Genomic DNA, 25,347 nt, shown 5'->3' on the forward strand with positions numbered 1-25,347 from the left:
GGCTATCTTAACTGCAGGTAAGTGGCCTACTGTGTCCCTGTCCTAACTTATTTCATGCTTTCATGAAACCTCCCTGGATACTCTCTTTCATTTATTTCACTATTTTTGTTCTTATTAAAGCCTTGCCTATATTCAATGTGTATTCCCTCACCCTGTTTCCTAATTAAAGGCTGTTGCTGTTTTTCCTCAGTCTCTCTGGCCATAATGGGTATAACGGCTTGCTTGTAACATTTAACCCATTTTAAAAATTGTATCTTGCTCCAGAGTCCTCTTCTCCAGACTTACCCCCCCCCATTTTTTATGCGCAATTTCTCTCATCACAATTTCCCAATTCTTTTGCTGAGTTATTACTCTTTGGTGAATCTCCTTGAGCATGACCCTCTGAGGCCTGGCAATGGTTACATTGAATGGAACAATTTCATACCGTGCAACCAATGCAAGGTTTCTGCTACTTTTTATTTACATGACATTGGCTCGGAATGCTTGAAATGCGTAATGTGCCTTGTTTCCCAAGTGCCTTGACTCTGAAGCTGTTAGTGAAAAATTTGATTGACCCACATTTACTTTTATAGCCTTAATTTTGGCACATCCTAATAGTTTGCAAGTAATAGTGTTAGAACAGTGGCCCCCAACCTTTCTGGCTTTGCAGATCGGTGATGGCAGTGGTAGTGATGGTAGAGAGAGGGGATGGTTCTGCACAAGTACCACGTGCACAAATGGAGCTTTGCATGTGAGCACATTCGCCGGCCACTTGTGCAGCCTGGTTCCAAGCAGCCCACAGCTCTTTACTGGGCTGTGACCCGGTAGAATATTCAGACAATGAAAGGTAATTTTCTAATGCTAATAACTTTCAGATCCAGTGGAAACCTTTTGGTATCGCTCTTGGTCAATTTTTAATTGAGATAATTAAAAGGTTTGCCTATCATTTCACCCATGGTAAAAAGAAACAAGCTTTTATGTTGCAAAAGAGGGGGAGAAATGCCATGCTTGGATTTTGCATCTTTCTTTCTGGGAACTTAAAACCCCATAACCTAATTAAGCTATTGCAATGTGCTCTACATGGGGCTAGGTTTGCACCATAAAATAGTACAATATTTTTACTGCTAACAAAGTATATTATAAAATAAAAAGTTGCTGTGTTTTAAGTCTCATTAACTATCACCTGTGTTGTGTGAATGTACTTATGGAATATAATACAGCCATGTATTATACAGCCTTCCACAATTGTGCTTTTGTTAGATGTGTGGACTTTACCTCTCAGAATTTTCAAGAATGGCCATAAAGATTGAACTGGAGGATTTCTGGAAGATGATTTCTGCTCATGTGGATGATATCCAGGTTGAGAAAGGTTTGGGTTTGTGATTCCGGCAGCTTCAGCACAGGTAATCTATGATCATTTTTATTACACTTCAGTCCCTTTGGGTCAATTTGCAATCTTTCTCTAGATTATTCCCAAGGCAGTAAAAATGTCTGACCTTGTCAGTAGGGCAAAATATAATAAATTCCAAATTGCTTCTCATTATTAGCCACTGAAATACTGTAATGCCTCTGCACAGGACTTTCAGATTGTCACTATATATATTTTTAAAAAAGAAAATGTTTTGTTTCACCATTTTAAAAATATCTTGCAGTTTGATGTGATGTGTTTCTGATTATAATTGAAGACTCTCACTCAGGGTTAATTCTCTAATTTTTGGTACAACTTATATACTACAGTAGCATGAAATGTTAGCCAAATCCTTAATTTCAAAATGTGGTTCAGATTATAGAGAAAGTTACTGTTATCCTCTTTCTCAGAAGACGAACTACTGTTGTCTACATAAATCAGATTAAAAATCCATCTATATTTGCTTTTTCTAGATTCCAGAAATGACAGGAGTCCATTCTGCCATCATGATGTGGATCATGATGGACTTCAGTAAGGCATTTGATAAAGTAGATCACAACCTACTACTTGATAAGATAGAAAAATGTGGATTAGATAGCATCACCACCAGATGGATTCATAGCTGGCTGACCGGCCATACTCAGCGTGTGGTCCTCAATGGAAATGCATCTACATGGAGGGAAGTGTGCCCCAGGGCTCTGTTCTAGGCCTAGTGCTCTTCAACATCTTCATCAACAATTTGGACGAGGGGATAGATGGGGAAATCATCAAATTTGCAGACGACACCAAGCTGGCAGGAATAGCCAACACTCCAGAAGACAGGCTTAGGATTCAGGAGGATTTGGACAGACTTGAACACTGGGCACTATCTAACAAAATGAAATTCAATGGTGAAAAGAGTAAGGTTCTACATTTAGGCAAGAAAAACCAAATTTACAGGTATAGTATAGGCGGTACCTTGCTCAATAGTAATAACTGTGAGAGGGATCTCAGAGTCCTAGTGGACAATCACTTAAATATGAGCCAACAGTGTGCTACAGCTGCCAAAAAAGCCAACACAGTGCTAGGTTGCATTAACAGAGGAATAGAATCAAGATCACGAGAAGTATTAATACCACTTTACAATGCCTTGGAAAGGCCACACTTGGAATACTGCATCCAGTTTTGGTCACCGCGATGTAAAAAAGATGTTGAGACTCTAGAAAGAATACAGAGAAGAGCAACAAAGATGATTAGGGGACTAGAGGGTGGACCATATAAGGAATGGTTGCTAGAATTGGGTTTGTCTAGTTTAATGAAGAGAAGGATGAGGAGGGGACATGATAGCAGTGTTCCAATATCTCAGGGGTTGCCACAAAGAAGAGGGAGCCAAGCTATTTTCCAAAGCAGCTGAAGGCAGGACAAGAAGCAACGGGTGGAAACTAATCAAGGAGAGACGCAACCTAGAACTAAGGAGAAACTTCCTGACAGTTAAAACAATTAACCAGTGGAACAACTTGCCTCCAGAAGCAGTGAATGCTCCAACACTGGAAGTTTTTAAGAAGAGACTGGACAGCCATTTGTCTAAAATGGTATAGGATTTCTTGCCTAAGCAAGGGGTTGGACTAGAAGACCTCCAAGGTCCCTTCCAACTTTATTATTATTATTACTATTATTATTATTATTATTATTATTATTATTATTATTATTATTATTATTATTATTATTCATAGCACAGTCAGCCAGATGTTCAGACTGGATTTGGCATTTTTATCTACATATCGAGTCCTTACCAAGAACCTAGGATAGGCAAATGTGGATGTTTGATGGTATTACAAATATCATTGCAGGATGGAAGCAGTTCCTAGTAAGGGCGCCTTTTGCAATTGACTAATGGTGAATTTATCAATGCCAATGGTGTTCAAGTGGTGCTCCAGTTGTTTTGGGATTGCACCCAAGGCGCCTATCACTATTGGTACTACCCTTAATAATAGCAATTATTGTTATTGTTATTATATAAGTGCTTTGTTTACTTTCTCATTAGAATCATAGTTCTATTTATATCATAGTTCTATTTGAATGTTTATTTACTTTCTATTTACAATACAGCTCTATTTGAACTTTAATGAAGCTTATATATCTCTCCTGTATTTGGAAACACGAGTAATTTGTCTGTAGATTTGTCTTCCTTGATACCACCACTTTATATCCAAGTTAGCCATTTGTTTCTCCTTAGCACCTATTATTCACAGCAGTGTTTTGATAATGTTATGCTTCATCTCTGAGTTAATGTCTTCAGCACTGATTGTATCTCTACTAATTCTTTGATATCGTACACTTTTCCAATAATTTTGGCAATCTGTCTTGCCATCTAGTGCTCAACTTACCTTCCTGCACTAAATTCGATTTGGACTGTCCTCCAACTGTTTGGGGAATAAGAAGCAGTTGGTTATAGTCCAACTCTCATTTTTGTGAAAAGAATATATTTCTCATATGACAACTTTTGGCAATGTCTTTCCAGCAAGTTGCTTCAGCTATCTCACTTATTTTCCCAGCATGGAAGAATCTATAGATTGTATTCTTTTAGTTTTCCATCTTAATAATCTGAGCTCAAAGTCTGGTTCCTGATGGGGTTGTTATCTCACCAGAGGGATGGTCCGGTCTGTACCAACAGAACTTACAAGTTCTGATTCTATATCCCAGCAATTCCTAATGACAGGTGTTTGCTTTTTTTCTCAGCATCTCACTATAAACCAAAATATTGGTTTAGTTTTGACTAAACCAATCATTATTTTCTCTCAGTGTGAAGCTGGACCACTTATTTCTTTCTTCTACCTATACTAAGTGGACTATCTAAGGCTACCTAGAATGTGCCTTATAAAAGCTGTGCATCGTAGCAGCATTGTTTGTTTAAATTGTTTAATAAATTTATATTGTATAGAATTAGATTTTCTCAAGTAGATACTGGCAGACATATGAAGGCACATGAACACCCACCCACATACAATAGCACGGTGGTTCTCAACCTTTCTAATGCCGTGACCCCATAATACAGTTCCCCATGTTGTGGTGACCCCCAAGTGGGTGTGGCCACCAATAAGAGGGAGTAGGACAGCTAGAGAAAAGGGAAAAAAATGGCAGACAGCGTGGTTTGGCGACCCCGTGAAATGGTCGTTCGACCCCAAATGGGGTCCCGACCCACAGGTTGAGAACCACTGCAATAGCAGGATGGTTTGTTATACCCTGTTTAAAACAAGATATATAACAAAATGTGTTGCTGAACGCTAGCTCATCTATTTGATAGAAATGTCTTTTTTTTTAGATGACTGAAATACTGAAGATGCACCTGAAAAGGATGGAATGGAGACATTTATAAAGATATTTTCAGGTTTCTATAGTAAATCTCTAGGGATTAAAATTAAACAAACAAGAAGAATTGGTGGCAGGGAAAAAATGGATGAGTAAAATAAAATCCATCAGCAAGTACACTATGAACATAAAAAAAAAAGCACAGGACACTCATAATAAATGTATTTTTTTTTTTTTTTAAAAAAAAAGCTTTTTAAACCTGGAGAAATCCAAAGTATAAATAGACAAGGTCTATTGCTCTGGTTTCTGTGACATACATGGTATTATAAAATGCCCTAAACTATGTCACACATGTTTGAATTTGGCAGCAGGACCTCTGTCTTTGTATGAAGAACATTTGGCAAAAAAAGTCACACAATGTATCTGATTCCATTACAGCTTCTCTGCAATATCTAATGTATGCTGCTCACATCTAGGCAACATGAGTAGCATGCAAGTCAGATGATAAATAGATAGATAATAGTCAGTCAGACAGACAGATAGATGGATAGATAGATCTAATGTATATTCAAGTCTGAAAAAACACTGCTTTACATAGTGCCTTTACAATAGTCCAAATACTACAACCACTTCCTTTTTTTCAGGTTAGGGTTAGAGTTTATTTCGATCTTTACAGAACTAATCTAGCATCACGGAACTATAGATTTTCATGGTATCATTAGGCCACTAAGTCCAGCCCCTGCTCACCATAGGAATCCAATTTCCTTGAACACGACTAGTGTAGAAAGCCATGAAGATGGTACTGAATATAATATTTAGAAGCCATTACAACAGTGGTTCTCAACCTTTTTAATGCCGCGACCCCCAACCGGTCGTAAGTCGAGGACTACTCAACCGGTCGTAAGTCGAGGACTACTCAACTGGTGCAGTACCGTTTGCAGAATGGGACTTTTGGTGGGCTCAGCAGGGCAGAGACAGCCTGGACAATTCCTATTGGCTTTTGAAAGCCAATAGAATTAGATTCTATTCAAGAGAGTCTATTCTATTGGCTTTCAAATGCCAATAGAATAAAAGGGAGTAGCACAGCTAAGGAAAAGGGGGGAAAAATGGCGGACTGCGTTGTTTGGCGACCCCCGTGAAATGGTCACTCGACCCCAAATGGGGTCCAGACCCACAGGTTGAGAACCACTGCATTACAGAAACAACAAGGTCTAAAACCTTCCTTAAACTCTAGGAAAGGAGATAGAAAGTAGCTCAGGCTGGCACTTCTCTGACTCACTGTGTTATAAAAGGGAGAGGAGGAAAAACACAACCAGGCTTCCAGGCTTCAATTATCTTGATAAGGTATAGTTCTGTTTTTCTTCTCATGGTGGTTTCCTGCAGGGACGGAAGTCAGTGAAGAAGTCTTCTCTGGGTAATTAATTTTACAGTTCCAACTAACATCTAGATGAAGCTCTAGTTTCCAATTGCAGCATCATATTCCTTACATCTCAGAAGGCATATGGAGTTGATTCCTCTAACTCTCTGCAGATTTTTGGCAGTGAATACTTTACTTTTTACTTTAGTTTATTGTACTTTACTTTGAAGCATTACTAAGAAACATCAAATTGTGAAATTCTAGTTAGAACATCAGAATCCTAGGCTTTGACTTTGGGAAGAAGCTGTATTAGGGGATCAGTTTACTTCCCTTTCTGTTACTCTTGAAAACTTGAGTATATGGGGTTAAAATGACTTCCTCTTTGAGAAAGCATTGCCTTATCCCATGCCTGATACTCTACAAGTGTGCTTGTACAGGTGCATGGTTACAATCTTCTGTTGAAAGAAAAATCTTCATCAGGGTCCAGACCATGATGGGAATAAACAAACATGGACACTGCTTTAGAAAGAAGGTTGTAGTTTATTAAACAGGAGAGCCAGACAGAAAGATAGCTCTGGAAAAAACAACTGACCACATGGAGCAGAGTGGTGGGCTTTTGTAACTTCTGGGGGTCTTTAGGTTGTTTCCTGTTCCTGTTTGAGGCTTTGTATTTCCTGTGTCATGTACTTTGACCTGAGCCTGTGTGTGCACTTTTGGTATTGGTGGGTTAATCCTATTATGTCCTGTTTAGGTGGGGTATGTAGATTTTAAGGGTCTTTGTCTTCCTAATTTCTTCAGTTTCTAGCTGGAAGGCTCCAACCTTTTTGAAAGGATTATTGAATTTGCATTTCTAAAAGCTGGCTTCTACCTAGGGGCTGGGCTAATTTCTGGGGCTGGTTTCTGTTTTTTTTTCTTTTAAGATCTTCTCCATTATTCCCTTGGGGAAATATATTTTGCCTTTTTAATATTTTCCAAAATATTTCTTTCTCTGGATTCTTCCCACACTTCCATGAAGGAGGAACTCATTAAGAAGTGCTCCATCAAAGAACTTTTCAGATTTTGAAAATTTTGCAACAAGATCAGAGGGGAGTTCTTGGGGAGAAAATCAATCTTCCTTCCATATAATTTCTCAGGGTGCCAGTATGATGCAGCACTCTCTCTTATCCCAGGTCATTGATCAAAGTATAAGAATTACTTCTTTAGGATGACAGGATTCATTTCTCTTTCTAAGATCTTCCAGACAAACATTCCAGTCCCATTATGCACATGAGTTGACACTGCATTGTTCACACGATGCTGGAACTGGGGGTTGATAATTGGGAGTATTTTATGTGTATCCCTGGGTTAGCAGTGATGGGGAAGCCTTGATACAGAGGAGCAAATTCTGCTTTAGAAGGGCAATCTATCACTGCCTTAAGAGGATTCACCTTGCCTCTCACTGACTAAGATGCTCGCATAACAGTGTGCTGTCATAATTAAGGATAAGAGACCAAATACAGAATTTCTCCAAAGTAGTATTAGTAGAATTTGGAAGGCAACAGAAGCCTGCCACTACAGTAAGCACAGAAATATGAAGAAGCATTCATAATTTTAAAAAATATCTGAAGAGGAGAAAGGGTAGTATTAGTATGGACCTGAGAGGGTGGGATAAAGTACTCAGTTACAAGAACTCAGTAACAGGGACTTATTGGCTGATTATTCTGTCTACTTAATTATGAGTCAGAAAGGCCAAAGCTTAGTGCTCATCGTGTCCTTATGCCCAAGCTATCTAAAAATGTTCAAAACTACCTGGGTGGGACTCAACTGCCTTTTAAACTGGATTCAAAGGAACCAGAAGTAGAAAGTCTGACTTTAAAAGGTGTTCCATGAGCAAGCCTTCTCCACATGCCTCTTCAAATCATAATAGCCTGACTACATCACAGGGAGATACTAACAGGCAGTGATGAAGCAATAAAAGCTCCCAGCTTCTCTTGGGTAGCTGCAGTTGGTCATAGTCTGAAAGAAGAGACGTATATCAAACAAATCTCCCTTGCAAATAATTAAAAGCAAGAATGGGGAATTTAAAATGCTCTGCTTTCTTGAAATAAATGCTTACTAGCCAACAGGAAATAGCCAACTTGAAACGCACCCCCTGCTCTGTGGTGCTTTGCTTTGGTCTTTTAGTTAGAAATCATGGGCTACTTGAGGAAGTCTACAAAAATGGATGTGTGTGTGTGTGTTTTCAGGCATTTAGCCTAAGTCATTTGCCAATTATATGCCTCCAGGAGCTCCGAGGAGCCATGGAAGCACTCTGCAAATATAGGGCCATTGAAAAGAATGCAGCTGTTTCATTCCACAATGCACTGTGGTTTGGGATGTTAAAGCAAAGGAGATCATACCCTCATTTTTTATTTAATATACTGAGAGTGGATTGGCTCCATAAACAATATAATGCCATGTTAATGCTGAATTTGAGAGGTGAATCCACCTTTCCTGGATCTACCCATATCTTCTGCATATCTTATCTTTCCTTTCAGGCTTCATATTCAAATTTAAATTCATAAGCAGGCTTCTTTGCTTTTATTAGACCCACTGCCACAAAAAAACATGCTACCTGAATTCAGAGTTAACAATTATCATATTAGAAGCTATTTTCCAGCTTTCAGGTCCTAACAATCTGATTTTATTTAACCCTTGTATGATTATTTAATTCATTCAGGATTGCAGAAATAACATTCCAGATTTGAAAAAGATTATTTTCAGGGCATTCCAGCTTATGCTGTAGCTTATTGGATTAGCAACAGTAATGCAGGAGCAAGAAACTTTTTTTTTTTTTTTAGTTTTGAGAAACAAGCTTTATTCTGAGAATTTAAATATATTGTTGTCAAGCTAAGCTGAAGTCTCATAGTGCAAAGATACAATTCATACACCTTCTAAAACCAATAATCTAATTTTACTTTAAGACAGTTTGGGTGAAGTCTCTGACCATTTTTCAAAAACTAAAGGATATAATGTGTTTTTAGATGGTTAGCCTCTTTGGTGACATTCTGAATATAATAAAGCTCCAACAAAAGGGGCAGCACCAGGCAACTACAAGCTATTTACCTGCTTACCAACAACTTTCAAATTGCTAACTAGTATTGTAGCAGATAAAGTCCAACAGCATCTAGTTGAGAACAAAGTTTTTTTTTCCACCTGAATATATATAGCCAAGATATTGCAATGGAGTTTGGACTGGACAATGGAGTTTGGACTGGACAATGGAGTTTGGACTGGACAAATGTGCCACCCTTACTATCAAAAAGGGGATAATAATGAATACTGGAGGAATTAAAATGTCCCATGGAAATAACATCAAAAGTCTGAATGAAGATGAACACTATAATTACCTGGGCATCTTTCAAGCACACTGGAGTCAAGAAGGTTGGAAGTGAACATATCATGAGAGAGAAGAAGATCTTAAAGTTCAAATTCATTGGAGGAAATCACCTGTGTGATTCCAATAATTGGATACAGAGCTGGATAATGGACTGGACTCAAGCAGAACTAAAAGCTCTGGATAATCAGACAAGAAAAATAATGACAATGAATCCTGTTCTTCATTCATTCACTGCAATATCTTTGCAGTGATGTTTACAGACTTTACTTACCAAGGAAAATATGTGCAAGTGTGGTATGTTGTAAGTATATCAGATGGTTGAAGAAGAAAAAATGGGCATTGTAGGACTATCTGTAGGATAGTGAAGAACATGCACTGAAGCCAGTGGTGAGATTCAGCCAGTTCGCACCACTTCAGCAGAAGTGCCCAGGCCCAGAATGAACTTCCGGAAGTGGCATCCACACAGAGAACCGGTTGTTCACATATTTAAATCCCACCACTGACTGAAGCTAGTATACTGGGAAGGCCTATTAAGTAGACCAAACTGACAAGAAAAACCAATGAAGAAAGAAAAGAGACACGGCAAGGCAAGCTATTATGACCAGTACATTAAGGGGGGAAAAAAACTAGCAGGCAAAGCAGATAACCATAAGATAGAGTATAATTTATACTAATGGTGGAAATGCCATCAAAGCTATCAATACCTGGCCCATACTTCTGATAGGATACTCTGCTGGAATTATTAACTAGACACAAGAGGAATTGGACAGTTTGGACTAAAAAACAAGAAAATCGATAACTATTCATTATGCATTATACTGTAACCCATAATGATATTGCTAGATTATACCCTCCCTACAAAAAAGAAAGCAGTGGGTTATTTCAAGTCATATAAACTATTGAAGAAGAAAAGCATGTATCAACTGATTACATAACAGACAAAGAAGAACAACATTTATGCAAGTTAAAAAATAGAGCTTACTGAATATGCAGTAAAAAAGTGAAATAATGTAATTTACATTATTTATATAATATAATGTAAGAACATATTATGTAACATAAAATAATGCAATAAAAGACACAAACAGAAGGTTGGCAAGAAAAGTATTATATGGTCAATTTCTACAAAGGTTTGAGGGGAAAGTGGATAAAACTAAGACCTTAATGGAACATTACAAAAAGAAACTGATGTCTTAATTTTGGTTGCTCATGAACAAGCTATTTGAGCTAATGCAGTTAAGCCAGAATTGAAAATTCATCAAATGAGTCAAAAGTGCAGATTATGCAAAGAAACAGAAGAAACAGTAATTCATATGCTCAGCTCTGCAAGAATATCGCACAAACTGATTATAAACAACATTACATAGTCACCAAAATTATTCAATGGAACTCCTCTAAAAATATCAAGTAATGAAAAATTGGTGGGAATATATAGTTTAAAAAGTAGTTGAAAATGAGTAGGTTAAAATATTGTGGAATTTCCAAATACAGACTAATAAAGTGTTGCCTCATAACACACCAGATTTAATTGTGGGTGAAAAGAAGAAAGTGATTGATGTGACAATACCAATAAAATCAAAGTCAAAAATTGGATAATATCCACAAAGTACCAATATCTGAAAGTTTGGAACTTTACCACATAAACTGCCTGCAGTTCCACTAGATATTGGCACACTGAGTGCCATATTAAAAATGTTGGGAGATACTTAGAAAACCTCTGCATTGACAAAATTTCCATTGTCAATTACAAAAAGCCACAGTGCTGGGATCCACATATATATTACCCATTAGTACATCCTAGGTTCTTGAGAAGAACTCGATGTGTATGAAGGCCAACACCAGGTTAAGATCCTGCAGCTGTATCTTCACATTTTTTTTACATATAATAATGGCAACATTTATTATAGATCTATAACAAGTCAAAATGATGAACACCAATCCTATGAAAGAAATAAAAAAGAAGTCTTGATAAAAAGGGGCGTTGTCTTACCTCAACGCCTTTTCTCAGCATGATGATGGAGAACCCACGGATGGGTTGTCTTAATCTATCTGCTCCAATTAGACTAAGTCTGAAATTTAGTACCGCCCCCTCTGTGCCAACTGCAGCCCAGATTTAGGCTAAGGAGATACTCAGACTTTAGTCCGACGCGTCTGAACAATATGGGAACCAGGCCAACTGACCTAATGGGATGGAGTGGATTCTCCATCATCATGCTGAGAAAAGGCGTTCAGGTAAGACAACACCCCTTTCTCCAGCATGATTGGATGGAGAACCCACGGATGGGACATACCAAAGTCCTGTGTCCCTAGGGTGGGGAATTAGATTGGGCCTGGGTCCCATCCAATGTTAATGCGTGTTCTAGAACCTTGCGGCCAAATGAAGCCGTAGAAGATGCATATACATCCCTCTTGTAGTGACAGACAAAGGAAGAGGGCGATGCCCATGTTGCTGCTCTACAAATTCCCTCTACGGAGGCCTGAGTAGACCAGGCAGCTGTAGTAGCTGCGCCCTGGTTGAATGGGCCGTGATATGCCTGGGATCTCGCAGTGACTGAGACTGGTATGCCAGAGAAATACAAACTCTAATCCACCTGCGTATTGTGGTTGAAGAAACCTTCTGACCTAGTGATGAAGGGTGATAGGACACAAACAGAGCCTCTGTTCTGTGGAAAGATGAGGTTCTCTGTATATAACAATATAAGCCCTGCGCACATCCAATTTGTTCCACTGAACCTCTATGTCATTAGATGGGTTAGGACAGAAGTCCGGCAAAACTATTTCCTGAGATCTAGGATACAAGGACTTGACCTTAGGCACAAAGGAGGGGCCTAGCCTAAGGGTTACCCTGTCCTTATGGAACGTACACAGGTCCTTCCTCACTGAAGAGTAGCCAGTTCAGATATCCTTCTCGCTGAAGTTACAGCAACAAGAAATTCCACCTTCATCGATAACTGTTTAAACAAACCAGTGTCAATAGTTCAAAGGGTGCGAAACAAGAGCCTATAAACCTGATGAAGATCCCACGAGGGGTATCTATGTACAGTTGATGGTCTGACGTTGTTAGCTCCTTTTAGGAAGGAGCGTATCATAGGGTAATGTGTTAAGGATTCATTGCCACAGGAAATAACTGTGGCAAGTGCTGCTACCTGCCTGCGGATGGTGCTTGTGGAAAGCCCTTTGTCTAGACCATCCCTCAGGAACTCCAAGATAACTGGCATTGAAACCGCCAAAAGGTCAATTTTTCGAACTGAACACCAATTACAGGAGTCTCTCCATGTGGCATCGTATATTCTATTCGTCGAGGGTTCGCCTGGATTGCTGAATCATAGCTATGACCCTTGACGAATATGAGTCTCAGCCTAAGGCCTGCCTCTCAAGTGCCAGACGGTTAACTGGAGTCATTGAGGGTCTGGATGGCGTAGTTCCCCCTGAATGTGGGAGATGCGACTTGCTGGGATCCTCCATGGAGATGATGCGGAGAGCTCCATAAGGTCGGCGACCAAGAGCGTCTCGACCAATGCGGCGCAACCAGGAGGACCTCTGCTCGTTCGCGAAGGATCTTCCTGATCGTGGCAGGAAGAAACGGCAGAGGAGGGAAGGAATAGAGCAGTTCCCTGGGCCAGGGACTACGGAGCGCATCTGTTCCCTCCGCTGATGGAGGTGGGAACCCAGTAAGGAATCTGGGAAGTTGTGAGTTGGTGGGGGAGGCAAAAGGTGTAAGGTTGGGGAACCAAACCTGTCCACGATCTCTCTGAAGACCTTTGGATCCAGCTGCCATTCGGAATGGTCCACGGTTGCTCAGTTCAGTGAGTCCACCTGCTGGTTGGTCACTCCGGATATGTGCTCCACCCTGATGGAGGCAAGATTCAGTTCCGCCCAGGACCCCAGCAATTTGGCCTCCTGCATGAGAGGCCTGGACCTTGTCCCCCCTTGTCTGTTGACGTGGGCCTTGGCTGTAATGTTGTCGGTTAAAATCAGGACATGTTGGCCCTGTACTATATCGGTGAATCCCTTTAGGGCCATATGTATGGCTCTGAGTTCCAGCCAGTTTATATTGTTCTTTAGGTCCTGTTTGGACCACCAACCTTGAGCCCAGTGCGTGTGGAGGTGTGCCCCCCACCCAAATAGGCTTGCATCTGTGGTAATGGTAATCCTGTCTGGTTCTAATACTGCTCCCCGTGACAGCGCCGGGGAGTCCCACCATTGAAGGGAGTTCAAGTCTCTGAAATGGAAGGAGGCGTGCCCATGGCACAATTTGCATGCAGGACACCGTCTTCCCCAGTAGCTGTGATAGGGAGGCCAATGTGACTACTCTGGCCCTTTGGATCTGACGTACAAGAGTCTGAATAGAGTTCCTTCGGTCCTGAAATAGGTAGACCGTACAATTGTCCATGTCTATAACAGCGCCCAAATGGAGGAGCCGGGTTGTTGTATGACTTTTCTGGAAATTAACAGAAAACCCGTGCTCCTGAAAGACCTTGATGGCTAGGGCGAGGTCTGACTGAGCGTTTCGGAATGATGATGACTGAATTAGTATGTCATCTAAATAGCATTGAATTCTGATTGGAATTTGTCTAAGGTGGGCTGCGAGCACTGCCAGTACCTTGTAAATACCCTCGGGTAGGGTGGTCTGTACTGGTAGTGGGCATAGCTGAATCTGAGGAATTTGCGGTGGTTAGGAAACATGTCTCAGTTAGGTCTATTGAGGTAAGAAAGTCACCTTGCCTGATGCTGGCCAGGATTGATTGAAGTGGTTGCATCTTAAACTTCTTATACCTCAAGTAAGGTTTAGATCTTTCAAGTCTAAGATTGCCCTCCAGCCCCCCAAGTCTTAGGGATGACGAAGAGGTTTGAGTAAAACCTTCGTCCTTCTTGGTCTTGTGTACTGGTTCAATTGCTCGTATTTGTAATAAATGAGCTATGGCCTCTGACATAAAGTCAGCCCTGGACCTGCTCATTGGGATAGGGCAAGAGCGGAATTTGTCAGGTGGTTGAGAACAAAATTCTAGTCTCAAACCTTGCGTGACAGTGTCTAACACCCATGAATCTGTAGTGATGGCTGTCCAAGTGCTGGAATAAGGGGCCAGCCAGCATCTGTAGTGGTGACTGCCCAAGTGCTGGAATAAGGGGCCAGCTGGCTTCCTATGGGAAGTGAGACTGTGAGATCACTTGCCTCGTTTAGAAGAACGGCCCCTCGGCCTTGAAGGGGCCGCTTGGCCTGGATCTGTGGTCTGCTTCTGCATGCTGAACGATCCTGCTGTCGTTCTTGTCTCTGAAAGGAATAGGGGGATGCCTGGGCCCAGTCCCAGGATGGAGCTGGTCGAAAGGCAGCCTCCTGTAACTGCTCTGTGATATGAGTTAACCAGAGTTTTACGTTTGTCCTTACCTTCAGTTAAGTATGGTTCTAGTGCCTTACCAAATAGATGTCCACCTGTGTAAGGTTTAGAGGCCAGACGCCACTTGGTCTTGGTGTCTGCTCGCCAATTCCTGGGCCAAAGGAGCCTTCGTGCTGAGATGTCTGCAGCGATAGTCTGGCAGTGTATCTAGCCATGTGCAGAGAAGCGTCGGCTAGGTACTGGGATGTAGCCACTAACTTACCCAGATTTTGGTGAGCTCTGAGCTGCTCCGGAGGGATCCTGTCCTGGAGCTCATGTAACCCAAGGGCTGAAGCCCTGGTGAAGAAGGCCATGGACGTTGCCGCCTTTGTTGCCCAGGCTGATGCCAGATGGGAACTACGCAATGCGGAGTCAGTCTTTTTATCCTCCGCCCTAAGTGCCTCATTTATGTCCCCAGGGATGTTAGCATTGGGAAACAATGAGTTCAAGGCTCATCAATCTCAGGAATCTCCAATAGGGAGGCCAGGGAACGGGCAACATTGAATAATGTTCCCTCTACTGCACCGGGGCTTAAGAAGGATCCTAAGTTCTCCCATTGTTCTTGAACTATATTCAGAAAAAGGGGAGGGCAGGGAATATTGTTCTGCGAGACTGAGGGCTCGGTGTATATGGCGTGGGGACCCTTGGACGTTGTAGGTGGGGTCTCCTGTTCTTGGGGGAGGTTTGCAGTAGTGCAGGCCCTGAGTAGCAGGGAATTAAAGAATGAATGGTCAAAGAGACCGACAGGAGGGGTGGGGTCAGAGGGAGTGATGCCCTCGTCCTCAAACAAAATCAGGCCAGATTGTTCAGCCCCTGTAGATTCCAAATCAGATGAGGGATCCTCCATCAAATCTGGAGATTGTGGATGATACGTGGCCTGGGGGGGTGGCTGTGGGGTGTTGGAGGCCATAAACTGAGCCACAGCCTGGGCTATCGTGGACTGAAGGAGGTCCGGGTTCAAGGCCTGGTTCTCAGGAGGGCGAAGCCCTGCTGCAGTGGGGGTGAATGTGGCCTGGGGTCCTGGGGTGTCCTGGTTGGTTGTGCCCCTCCCTGGGTCCACTCTTGTGGTTAAATCTAATTGGGGAATTCCCCTGGGGGAAGACCAGGCCCCTGGGGCTGAGGCACAATGTGAGGAAAGGGGTTCAAAAATGGACCTTCCCATCGTGCCTGTCAGATCTGGGGAGGCCGCTCTCAGTCTTTGGGACTCCTCCTCCCTCTGTGGCTCCCTGCTTGGCCAGGCTCGCTTGGTGGTGTTCTTTCCACTTGCCTCTGTTTGGCGTTTCCTCTTGGCCGGCTCGCTGATTTTCTCTGCCATGATGGGCTCAACCTTGGCAAAATGCCCCCCCCTCGGCGCTGTAACTTACCAAGGGAGCCTGCAGAGATGATTCAGCTCTTGAGGGGGGTGGGCGGGGAATTAATGGGCACCGCGTCCCTTGGGAGCGAACAGGCCCTCCCCGGTTCAATGCTGTAGTCTCGAAGCCTCTGTCACCAGTGATAAACACTGCCTTCAGGAGAAACTCCAGGCAGTCTGGGCCTCAGTCTCACACAAAATGGCCGCTGTGAGTCAATTCAAAATGACGGCCGCAGAGTTTGCGCCACAAAAAACGGCAGTTAGAAGAAGGCCTTGAGGCCTGAGGCCTAAGCTGTGATGAGCCCTCGTTCCGAGGAATCGCTTGGGCTCCTAACGCAGCGAATGGATTCCAAAAAAAAAAAGGCCATTAGAAGAAGAAGGCCTTGAGGCCTGTGGCGTAAGCTGCGATGAGCCCTCATTCCGAGGAATCGCTTGGGCTCCTAACGCAGAGAATGGATTACAATTAGGTGAGCTGAGAGAGGCTGAGGCAGGCCGAGGCCTAGTAAGGCCTCCAGGCTCTGAAAATTGGATCGGTGCCAAAAACTTTCTCCTGCTGCTGGGGCGGTCTGCTGAGGCCGAGGGACCTAGAAAAGGCTCCCTCCAGGCCTGATGAGCCTCGTCGTCCCTTGCGGAGCCCCCCAGTCAATTGGCAAGCTTACCCCTGCCTCTAAGGCCTCCAGGCTCTGGTTAGAAGAATGGAGCCTCTGATGCAGAGGAACAGCCCCTGGTAGGATATTTCTCTTGCTTCTGGGAATCTAATTTTCAAGCTGATTGTGAAGCTGAAAGGCTCTCAAAGGGAGAAAGGGAAAGTTTCCCCCCCCAAAGGGAGGTTTTGTCAGCCTGTCAGCCTGCTAGGCTACAGGTTGGGATGAAATAAAATAGGAATACACAGTCTTCTGCTCCAGGAGTGAAGAAAAAACACATCTTAGAGCAAAGAGACTAAGTCTAAAACTGGGGTGCAGTTGGCACAGAGGGGGCGGTACTAAATTTCAGACTTAGTCTAATTGGAGCAGATAGATTAAGACAACCCATCCGTGGGTTCTCCATCCAATCATGCTGGAGAAACTCTCCCAATAAATTGAAAAAAGCAGGAATTGCCATCATGATGACTACTATCTCTACCATAGTCACTCCATGGTTTCATAGTAGTTAATCATTTCAAAATTTCTGCTATTCTACTATTTCTATCTTCAAATTGCTAGTCACACCAATGAAAATAGAATTTTGAAGGAATATCTGCCTGTAAATTACACAACTTGTATTATACTGTAGCAGCTACACAAGAATAGATAATGATACTTGGAATCTTGCCTCATAGATAAATAGCTTTCTTTCTTATTTTTTCTTCTTGCTCTGCTTTTATCCAGGATTATTCTCAACAGTCAGAATGTTCCAAAGTCTCAGACAGAGAGGATCTTCCTTTCATCCATTTTATATGATCCTAGAGATGCCATGATTTAAAATAGGACCTTCTCATGCAAAACATTGCCTCTGCATTAACCCAAGATCCTTCAAATATTAGCTTGATGCAGATACAAAGAACATGCAGAAAGAAATCCTTTCTTATTTCTATCATTTAATTTTCTAAAACACATATTGACCAATGGAAGAATTTATTCAGCATGTCAAGCATATAGCATTGGACTTGAAAGTCAAGCAAGGCAGGTCTAATTAATCCATCAGGCGAGAATCCTCAGAGGGCTGTAGGCTGTGGGAATTGAAAAAAAGAAGGCATCAATGGCAAATTATTTCTATATTATTGCAAAAAAAATATTAATCCTTTCATTGATATGTCAGTTTAGCCAACTGGGTATAAACCTAAATCATGGGTATCACTGGAAAAAAAAAATCCTACCTAAAAGCTAAATACTAAAATAGAGCAAGAATTTAGCATATTTCTCCCATCTTTCATTAGTTTACTTTTTCTGCTTTTAATTCTCAATCAGAATAGAGGTGGAAGGGACCTTGGAAGTCTTCTAGTCCAACTCTCTGCTCAAGCAGGAGACTGTATACAAATGGCTGTCCAATCTTTTTTAAAAACCTCCAGTGATGGAGCACCCACAACTTTTGAAGGCAAGCTGTTCCACTGATTAATTGTTCTCACTGTTAGGAAGTTTCTCCTTAATTCCAGGTTGCTTTTCTCCTTGATTAGTTTCCATCCATTGTTTCTTCTGGTGCTTTGGAAAATAAAGAGGGGCTGCCAGCCCCTCAAATACTGGAATACTGCTATCATGTCATCCATAGTCATTCTTTTCTCTAGATTACACCAGTTCCTGCAATAGTTCTTCATAAGTTTTAGTGTCCAAGCCTTTAATTATCTTATTTGTTCTTCTCTGCATTTTATTCCAAAGTCTCAATGACTTTTTTGTAATGTGGTAACCAAAACTGAATGCAATATTCCAGGTGTGGTTTTACTAAAGTTGTATAAAGTGGTACTAATACTGTACTTCACATGATTTTGATTCTATCCCTCTGTTTATACAATCAAGAATTTTATTTGTTTTTTTGGCTGCTACAGCACACATTTTTGGCTCATGAGTGATTTCCACTAGCATTCCAAGGTCCCTCTTACAGTTACTGTTTTATATAATAATAATAATAATAATAATAATAATAATAATAATAATAATAATAATAATAATAATAATCCCCCAGTGAGGCACTACCTTGACGTGGTTGTGGGGCTTGTGTACTCTGAGGAAGATGAGAGCTATGCCAGAGGTTCAACCATACTGGACAGGTCTCATCAGAGGAGTCAGACAAAGAGTGTCTCTCCCATAAAAAATATGGTGAGACGTAAATTTCAGAATGCCATACCGGCTCGGACGTCGCCCGGGTTAACAAGGTCCGCACTAGATATTGGAGTTCCTGGATATCTGGTGAAAAATGGGTTACAGGACTCAGGACTGTTGGCTGAGCAACCAGGGCCAGCAGCTGCAGAACTACTGGAAGAAAAGGTGTTTACCCGTCGCAGATACACAGTGATGGAAAACAAAGAAATAATGATCTGTTACTACAGATCAAGTCCAACAAGAAGAGGATATCTAAAACGAATGCACCAATTCTGGAAAGAACAACATCCAGAATCAGAAATAACAGAACAGAGACTAGCAGATCAACGCCGATTTATAACACGAAATAAAATATTCACAGAAACAGAATTGGACGAACTGCAAAGGTTTACCCAGGGCAAAGAAATCAAAGCCTTACCAGAAGTAATTCAGAATGTAGAGGCAAACCAGGGGGAGTTGGCAGTGAAGGAATCTAGCAGAGATATACAACTGTTCTCATTTGGAAACCAGGCACCTCTACCTCAGGAAGAACAAAACCCTCTAACTAAAGAAATAAAAGAATTGAAACAAAGAATAACTGAGCATCTAGAACAGCACAAAAACAACAGAATAAGGCTACCTGCATTGAAGCTTGTTCCAAAGAAACAGCTAGCACAAGCATTAAAAGATGCAAATATTGCAATATCAAGTATAAGCACCAATTCATTGCAAGAAACAAACCAACTAATGTACAGCACAGCTGCAGTTATAACAGAATACCTGGGATGCAAAATCAACAAAGAAGAAAAACAAACAAACAGTGCACCAGAAAAATGGAAGGTTAGACTAGAAAATAAGATCAGCAAGTTAAGATCACATGCAAGCAAGCTAGAACAGATGAAAGAAAAGAAGCTGAAGAACAAGAAGACCAAAGAATACCTAATCAAGAAATACCACTTAGAAACAAGGAAGATCAAGGAAGCACTGGAAATAATAAAGCAACAAATAACAGCTATAGCCAGGAAAATCAGTAGATATGAAGCTCGAATTGCAAACTATAGGCAGAACCTCCAATTTCAATCCAATCAGAAACATTTCTACCAATCCATCAATGGAGAAACTGCAAGGAATCAGTCAGTACCTGACAAGGAAGAAACAGTGGAGTTCTGGAAGCAGATATGGGATAACCCAAAGAAATACAACAAGGATGCGGCTTGGTTAAAAGAGGTGGATGCAAATAAAACAGAAGTTGAAATGAAAGAACTAGTAATAACAACAAAAATGGTAGAAAAAAGAGCAAAGAAAATCAAAAATTGGTCAGCACCAGGTGAAGATGAACTGCATGGGTTTTGGTTGAAACATCTAACTGTTATACACCCACTCATTGCCAAGCAGTTCAACAATATACTACAAGGAGGAGAAATTGAAAAGTGGCTAACAACTGGGAAAACCTACCTAATAATGAAAAATCCAGCAAAAGGGGCAACACCAGGTAACTACAGGCCAATTACCTGCTTACCAACAACTTTCAAATTACTAACTGGTGTAGTAGCTGATGCAGTGCAACAGCATCTAGTTGAAAACAATCTCTTTCCACCTGAGCAGAAAGGAAACCGCCCCAATAGCAGAGGAACAAAAGATCAACTCCTAATAGACAAAATGATCTTGGAAAACTGCAAGAGAAGGAAGACCAACCTGAATGTGGCATGGATTGACTACAAAAAGGCATTTGACTCTCTGCCACATGATTGGATAATAAAGTGCCTAGAAATAACAGGAGTCAGTAGAAACATCAGAAAATTTGTGCAAAGATCGATGGCACAATGGAAGACACAGTTGCAGATCAATGGTGAGAGGCTGGGAGAGGTTAATATCAAGAGAGGAATATTTCAAGGAGATTCATTATCACCATTACTATTTGTTATTGCACTGTTTCCTCTGTCAACAATACTGAATAACTCAGGACATGGCTATCAAACATCAAAAACATCTGCCAGACTATCCCACCTCCTTTATATGGATGATCTGAAGCTGTATGGAAAAACATCATCTGAAATAGAATCGCTGCTCAACACTGTCCGTATATATAGCCAAGATATTGTAATGGAGTTTGGCTTGGACAAATGTGCCACACTTACTATCAAACAAGGAAAAATAATGAAAACTGAAGGAATCAAGATGCCCCACGAAAATAACATTAAGAGTCTGGATGAGGAAGAGTACTACAAATACTTGGGTATCCTTCAAGCTGACAACATCAAGCACACTGAAGTCAAGAAAAAGATTAGAGGTGAATACATCAAGAGAGTGAAGAAGATCTTAAAATCCAAACTCAATGGAGGAAATACCATAAAGGCAATCAACACCTGGGCAATCCCAGTCATTAGGTACACAGCTGGAATAGTGGACTGGACTCAAGCAGAACTAAAAGCAATGGATAGGCAGACCAGAAAAATAATGACAATGAATCATGCCCTTCATCCACGCAGTGACATTGATAGACTTTATCTACCAAGGCAAATAGGTGGGCGTGGAATGCTACAAGTACATCAGATGGTTGAAGAAGAAAAAATGGCTTTGGAAGAATATCTGAAGAACAATGATGAAGATGCACTGAAATTAGTATATCAGGAAGGCTTACTAACTACTGGAGAGACCAAACTGGCCTACAAGAAAGACCAAATGAAGAACAGAATAGAGGCATGGGAAGACAAAGCACTACATGGCCGATACATTAAAAAAAATAGCTGGGAAAGCAGATAATAATAAAACCTGGCAATGGCTAAGAGCAGGAAAATTGAAGAAAGAGACCGAGGGACTAATTCTGGCTGCACAAGACCAAGCCTTAAGGACAAATGCATATAAAGTCAAAATTGAGAAGACAGCAACAGACAGTAAGTGCCGCCTATGCAAAGAAGCTGAAGAAACAGTGGACCACCTGGTAAGCTGTTGCAAGAAGATTGCACAGACTGACTACAAGCAGCGGCATGACAAAGTAGCAACAATGGTGCATTGGAAGATCTGCAAAAAATATCATTTGCCTGTAAGCAAAAACTGGTGGGATCATAAAATAGAGAAAGTCATAGAAAATGATAAAATTAAACTGCTCTGGGACTTCAGAATTCAAACAGACAAGCACCTGCAACATAACACCCCAGACTTAACAATTGTCGATAAGAAAGACAAAAAAGTCTGGATAGTGGACGTGGCAGTGCCTGGAGATAGCAGAATAGAAGAGAAAGAACTGGAGAAGATAACAAAATACAAAGACCTACAAATAGAAATAGAAAGACTGTGGCAAAAGCAAGCAAGGGTAGTACCAATAGTCATAGGCTCCTTGGGTGCAATCCCAAAACAACTGGAGCACCACTTGAACACCATTGGCATTGACAAATTCGCTATTAGTCAATTGCAAAAGGCGGCCTTATTAGGAACTGCTTCCATCCTGCGACGATATCTGTAATACCATCAAACATCCACATCTGCCTATCCCAGGTCCTGGGTAAGGACTCGATAGGTAGACAAAATGCCAAATCCAGTCTGAACATCTGGCTGACTGTGCGATGATCGATAATAATAATAATATCTGTAATACCATCAAACATCCACATCTGCCTATCCCAGGTCCTGGGTAAGGACTCGATAGGTAGACAAAATGCCAAATCCAGTCTGAACATCTGGCTGACTGTGCGATGATCCATAATAATAATAATAATAATGATGAGGATGATGATGATGATGATGATGTTGGAAGGGACCTTGGAGGTCATCTAGTCCAACCCCTGCTCAGGTAGGATACGCTATACCATTTCAGATAAATGGCTATCTAGTGTCTTCTTAAAAACTTCCCGTGTTGGAGCATTCACAGCTCCTGGAGGCAGGCTGTTCCACTGGTTAATTGTTCTAACTGTCAGAAAATTTCTCCTTAGTTCTAGGTTGCTTTTCTCTTTGGTTAGCCGGGCTTTTTTTTTTTTCCAGCCAGGTTTTGCCTAATTTGTACTTGCACCTTTGTTTTTTCCTGTCTAGGTGTACAACCTTATTTTTCTCCACATTAAATTTCATATTGTTGGGTAGGGGCCTTTGTTCAAGTGTGTCAAGATCTTTTTGGGAACCTGAGCTTGTCTTCTTCTTTGTTCACAGCTTAATAATGTTTGAAATGACATTATAGAACTATAATAGATGTAATAATCCATGAACTGACAGGTTGTAACACTGGCAACTCCGCCATTAACCCAAATAAAAATTAATTACTGCTATTTTTGAACAGTGCAATAGTAATAATAGTAATGAGATAAGGTGCTCAATGTTGCCTTCACTGACATATGAGCACCATATAAATTTGATAAATAAATATTACTACATTGTTTAACAATGCAAGTAACATTTATTATTTTTGATGGAATTTTATGAAATTGAAAAATGCAAAACTTTTAACAATAGTTTTTTTTCCTTTGCTCTTGTGCCGCCTTAACTACAATATTATGTATTATTCAGAAAATGCTGAATTACTCTGAAATTTGATTAAGCAAAGAGGTCAATTTTCATTACAAACTGCATAAAAACAATCCATTAAATCATCCAAACTGGATCACAGTTTTGATTATTTTAATTAATGCAGTTTTTATAATGCAAGACAAATGCTTACATTATTTAAAAAAAATAAAATTATATCTATTCATTTATAATGGGAGTCATTCATGAAGAACACACTAAAAGACAGGATCTGGTTTACTGTTGCTCCATAAAACATTAACACTGCTATTAAACCATTGCAATAGTGATGTAATTGTTTTCAAATAATTTTAGAAATGCTAATATCAATCTCTGAGCCTTCAGACCAGCCACACTGGTATCAACCTTTGTTACAGCTTCTGATCACAGATATTATTTTTATCTTTCATTAAATCAGAACTGTGGAAGTTATGCTCACTACTGCTCAGGGTACCAGCTGTTATTTCAAAGTTATATAGTCTTACCATTGTGTCTAAGAGAAAAATCATTATTTTTTTAAAGGGGTCAAATTACATTTCCAGATTCTACAAACTAGTTAAGTCAGATGCATCTCTGACATAAAACCTTTTGCAAGGAGTTTCATCCATGTTTCACTACAATGGCAATTCTATGAATTACAAGAAGGCTCAGGTATAAAGAAGATTAAATCTATAGCAAACTTGGCTTTTTTAAAATTTTGAACAGAACACACGCTTCTGTGATCACTTCTTTCCTTCCTAATCTTGTGAAAAAAAAAAGTTTTAAAGAAAAGAAGTCAGCTCAGATTCCAGGGTGAGAGAGTAAGAAACATCTATTACAGTATATGCACACAAGATGTCTACACAAAAGGAGAGTGAGGAATGGTGGTCTCATTATTCTGCCATTTGTGGTGCCCTATAGAAGGGACAACAATGTTTTAGTCACAAAAAAGGGGGGGAGGAGGTGCTGTTAAAAAAACACTGACTTCAAATGCCAATGTCACAGAATTGCTTAGTTTGGAATATGAACCTTTCATATCTTCAATTCCTAAAGAGACAGCCATCCTCAATAATTCTTCACTAGTTCAGAAAGCAATTTCTTTGCTGAGAGGGCTGGAAATTCCCTAATAACTGCCTTGAATTCATTTGTCTCCAAGGGCAGACTGTCTTTACTCTCCTTCCACCAGGCATTTTGATTCCTAGTGAAACACCACCAGATGGTGATCTTCCCATGACTATACAATTATAGAAAGTTCCTTCTTTTCTAGAAAAGCATGTTGCCATCATAGAAAGCCACATTCAAAATATATGTTGCTGAATACTTCTAGATACCATTTATACCTATGCTTACCTTGGTGATTCTGGTACTAAATATGAATGCATGGAACACTTTTTTTTTAGTATTGCAGTTTCTTTATGAAATGCCAAGTATCCATTTTTTTCTGGTGTTAGATTATTAATTGTTTTTGTTCTTAGAGTTATAACTTGATGCATACATACATGGAGTTAAAATGATTGACATGATAATTGGGGAGTGTATTGTGCCATCAGATTTGCCTCTCTACTTGGAGCACACTAGAAATCAGCAGAGATAGAAAGAGACAGTTCTTGAGCATACATTTCTACCTGGTCTACATTTAAACATACATTTCTACTTGGTTATAGAAGTTCTCCTAATACAGTAAAAACTGAGTCATAATCTGATATTCAAGTGTAGCTTGCTTCCTGCTGTAGATGAAGAAGAAGAAGCAAGAGAGGTTATGAGAATACATGTTCAGTTGTGGGGCCCTTGGTCTGAGCTTGTTTTCTCGCAGACATTTAATTACCAAACTAGGTAACATCATCAGTGCTTTACAAGAATGGGGTTTGCTCTTGTTTTTATATACTAATGTCTTGCCCTGCCAGTGTTGGTGGGAGTGTTCTTGGTGGTTCTTGATCAGGCTGTTGTTTACTGTTAGCTTGCTTGTCTTAGCTGAGAAAGAGAAATGAAT

Source organism: Crotalus tigris, unplaced genomic scaffold (genome assembly GCF_016545835.1).
Source record: "Crotalus tigris isolate CLP2741 ecotype Arizona unplaced genomic scaffold, ASM1654583v1 scf7180000018270.1253626, whole genome shotgun sequence".
Classification (NCBI taxonomy): domain Eukaryota; kingdom Metazoa; phylum Chordata; class Lepidosauria; order Squamata; family Viperidae; genus Crotalus; species Crotalus tigris.